Here is a 4,946-nt window from a genome sequence, read left to right on the forward strand (position 1 = left end):
GTTTTTTTTCCTTATAATCAAATGCTATTTTGTATAATTGGAGTAAATTTGGTAATAACCTTTCAGATGGGGTAAAAATTTTAAAAAAAAAGGTCAGAAACTGCTGGTTTAAATAGTGTTTTATACTATTAACATTTGTTTTTTGACAAAATAAAAAAAATCTCTGAAAAAATACCTAAAAGTGAAAGCTAAAGAACAATTTACGCCATCTAAACTAAAATTTTTCATTTTTTATAAATTTTATTAGTCGTTTTAAAGCTACTATTAAATCAATACTTTATATAGAGTTTAAAAATTTAAACGTTTATTTTATTTCTATTTATTATTAGAAGTTAAACGTTTGTAGGTATTTGCTGATTACGTTGTTTGAAAAACTTGTTTCTGTTCCAAAACTTGAATTCTTAACATAAATTAATATAGTAACAAGTTTACAGACTTATGTTATGTAATTCGTAAATTTATTTATTTAACTGATATTTTGTAGTTGTGGTATATACGAATTTTTAAAACTAACAAAAACACCTAATTTTTGAATTTTAATGAGTAATTTTTGCAATTACTTGATAAGTGTAAAGAAAATATACAATAGTTTTTCAGAACATTATATTACTAGAAGTTTTACAATGCAGTTACTTAAAATCTGAAAAATTGAAGAATTTATTTTTTTCTTATTAGTGCTTGTTATTTTTGTGAGAACTTTTAATAAACAAACTTTTAATTGCAATATGCTTTTCTAGCTTGTTTTTTTTGTCTTTTCTTGAAAAGAGTTTATGTAACAATTTAAACTTTTGTCATTATAAATTAATCAAAACTATGTTTTTTTTAATGTAGTTTTAAATTTTGTAGTTTTAACTTAAAACAGCATTAAAAAAACTATTCATGCAAAACTAAAATATTAATATTTTGTTTATTGTTATTTAAATATTTTTTCAACTTTAAAATATAAACTTTTGTTTACAGTTTTAATTAAATAAAGTTATATGTTTATTGTGCTCCTAAATACTAAATAGATAATTTGCTAGTTGCACTAAATACAACTTTTAAAGTTAAACAATGTCAATAGAAGATAAAACACTTCAAAATTTATAAGTTTATGTTTTTATAAAGATAGGAAAAAATCGAGTAATTGCGACGTTTAATTTATTACGTCAGCAAATGCATTACAACTAAAGTTTGTAAAAATTAAAAATAGTAACTTATTTGTTTGGAGTATGTCTAACTTTTCATAAGGCACTGTATTTTTAAAATATAAAATTATGCTTTACTTTTAAAATTAAAAGCTTCTTTAAACTTAAACCTAGATTATTAAACTGTTGTTTTTTAATATTTTTTTTTATAAGTCTTTGAACATTAAATTTGTAATTTTTTTCCTAAAATAAAATTCAATTGCTTTTTTTTTATCGAACACAGTGTTATATTTTAAAAACAATAACTTGAGCTTTGTAAAATTTAGGAAGATCGATTTAAAAAAGAGACAGTTTAAAGATTACTTAAATTACATGTTTAAAAAATATTAGATTAAAATCAAAAAAATAGTTATCAACTAAAACAACTTTATTTAATTTTTTTATAATTAGTTTTAAATAATTAATGTTTGATACAGTCCTAGTTATATAAACACTTTTTTATCATTTAAGTAGTTAACACACTCTATATGTTAGTTTAAAACATATATATGATATATAATGTTGTATTTAGTTTATAAAATTTGTTGCAATAGTAAAGCTTTATTAATCAAACATACATTATGTATCATACATAAGTATATAAAAAAATAAGTAATAAAAATAACTTGGATTTATTTCAGCTAAAAGGATTACTATATATTGTTATATCATAATATAACGAAACTATTCACATAACAGTTTTGAGCCGTTAAAACTTTTTGTCAACTAAATTAAATTAATTATTTTTATTATGAGCAAAGTATTTTTTTTTTATACTTGATTTAAAACATAAATGTATAAAGTGATCTAATACTGCAATTTTATTGTTACATCATAAATTGAACATTTAATATTTTCAAAAGTCTGTGTGTCCTTTTAAAGTAAGTAACTATCTAGTTTTTCAATCATTACTGATCAGTTTACAACTTAAATTGTTTGATGTTTACTTTTAAATAAAAGAAATTTAAACTGTTCTACTTTTCTTTAAAAATTGTTAATTTAAAATGACTTTTTGTATATATATACTTTTTCTAAAAACAAAAAAGTTCCAAAACACATCTTTTTAATATAAAATGTTTTAAGATAGCCATTGTAATTACAACTTTTAAAATTTACTTTATATTCACTATGCAACGTCTTTTTTGCCTACTAAATAATCACTTCTTTTTGTAGAAAAAAATGAACACCTGCTCTTAGTAACCTTTGTTAAAAATGTTAGTCATACTGCTTATCATTTAAAACAGTTAAATAGCAGCACTATTGATATATTTATATAACTTTTATGTTTTTTGATTGTTTTATAGTTTTTTAAAATACATGACATAGGTTTTGTACTATAAATTTTTTATTTTGTATTATATTTGTTTTAGTTGATGTTTTTAAATGTTAAAAAATGAAGTTAAAAACTTTTAAAGTATGTTTACAGAAGTAAGAAAAAAATCATAAACTTTTATAGTAATAAAAAATAATATAATTTTAATATCAAAAAAACTTCTGTTTTAACTTTTATTAATGTTTCAAAAACAAATAACTTAATTTGAGTAAAAAATTGCCAATCTTTAGTAATAAATGCAATAAATGTAATAAAAACTTAACGCATACCTTCTTTAATTTTTCTTTAAGTATATATTTGATTTATTTAAATATTGTCAGATTTGTTTAGAATAACGATTTTGTTCGTTATGTGAAATGAGTTTACGAAGTTTAATTTAAAAAATAATTTTGTATCAAAAAATTAACTTTCAATCACTTAAATGTGCCCACGAGCGTACAAAATTGGGGGACGGGATAAAATTGCACGAAGATATTTTTGCAAAAGGGGTCACATATGCACGAAGACCCTTTTGCATGAGCAGAAGGTTTTACAAATAGACATTAAGTTTTTTTTTCAACTTTATACTTTCATAATAATTTTTAATAATTATTTTTTTTGTTTTTACTATAACTGTTACCCTTAGACCTTACCCTTGGTCAGTATTTTTGTTTTTTATAATTTTATTTTTCTGTTTATTTTTTTTTTTATTTATTTTTGTATAATTTTACTTTTGTGCTAAAATGTAACTCGTGCAAAACTGACCCTTGGTGCAAAATCGTATTTGTGCAATTTTGTTCCCTCGTGCAATTTTGTGCAATCTTGCTTTTTTGTTCTCTTGAAATTTGGTAATCTAATGCAGTTTTGTCTTTGTGCAATTTAGACCCGTTCCCTTTTAAAGTTAGGCTTACATTTACATGTTTAAGAAAATATAACATTGTTTAGCGATTCTTTAAACTAATACTAGTTTAGCTGTATTAAGTACAATTTTTTAACTTAAATGTATGTCTTAAGAAGATAAAGTTGTCTATGCTTTTAAAAATATAATTGTTATATAGGTAGCGACGTTTTGCTTCTTACGAATTATTAGCAACAAACTTTATATATCAAACTATGTTTGTTTGTTTTTTACAAAACTTGATAATTACTTTTTTGCATCTGAAGCAAAAAAAGACTTAAACTTTTTGTAAATATAAAAAATTATTTAGTTTAAACAAATAAAGTTTTATTAATTAGTTCCTATTTACTTAAATTTTTAGTTGCACTAAGTACAACTTTTAAAGTTTTATCTATGAGTGAAAATGATAAAATTCTAGATTGATTTCTGAATATTCTTTAATATAAATATATAGATAGAAAGAAATCAAGCATTTGTGACGTTTCACATATTACGTCAGCAGATGCATTACGAATAAAATTGTTTAAAACTTCTAAAATGTTAATAAAAACGTATTAATTTAATTACGTTTGTTCTAATACTTACCTAATGTTGTAAAATTTTAATACTTTGTTTGTTTATTAACATATTAAAGATTGTCTTCAAATTGATAAAAATGCTTTAAACTTGTTAAGCAGTTTATACACTTTCCTACAATATCATATTGTAAATTGAATACTTGCATTACTAAATTAAATAATAAATTTTTTTATATGACTGTTAATTGGGTTTAAGTTAGGTGTATTTACAATGTTAGAATAAACTTTACAGTGTTAAACTAATTTAAAATAAAAAGGTTTACAACCGTTTATTTATCAACTTTAGCTATAAGTAAGTTACATTATTAAAAATATTCATCTATTCATGAAAGTTTTTTGAAAATAAATTCGTTGCTTTATACTTTTAATCAGTTTTTTTATTTTGACGCTATTGCTTAGAAAAACTTTAAACCTGAAACTGTTGTGAAAGTGTGAACCTTCATAAAAAGTATTTACTTAATTATAAAATTGCATTTAAATATTAGAAACCATTGTTTTGTATAACAGAAACAAAACTATAATATTTTAGACAAAATATTCATTAGCTAAAGTCAAGTTTAAAATCATCAACAACTTTAAATTTCATTGTTATTCTTGTACAAAGCTTTCTAAACAAACAAAAAACAAAGAAAAAGCTGTTTTTTGTATCTTTGTTTAAGCGTTATTGGTTTATTTTTGATACTCAGTTGATTTAATTGTATTTTTTTTTCGTGAAAAGTAAAAAAAAATGTAAAAACTTACGATATTTTAAAACTTGGTTTGTTTTAATTGATGTAATAAATAAATTTTAATAGTCGTATTTAATACAACTTTAAGATTTTTGCAAATAAGTATGGTAGTAAGTTTTAATACCGTTAAGTTTATAACATAGTACAAATTTGAGCATTTGCCAGTATACATACATTAAATAGTGAAGCTTTACTTTGCAATCTACTTAGCTCCAAAGAGAGCAAAAAAAAAGTATATGATGTATAACTAGTTTCAAGTATTTC

The sequence above is a fragment of the Thalia democratica genome, unplaced genomic scaffold, assembly GCF_965202585.1.
Source record: "Thalia democratica unplaced genomic scaffold, ktThaDemo2.hap1.1 HAP1_SCAFFOLD_30, whole genome shotgun sequence".
Lineage (NCBI taxonomy): Eukaryota > Metazoa > Chordata > Thaliacea > Salpida > Salpidae > Thalia > Thalia democratica.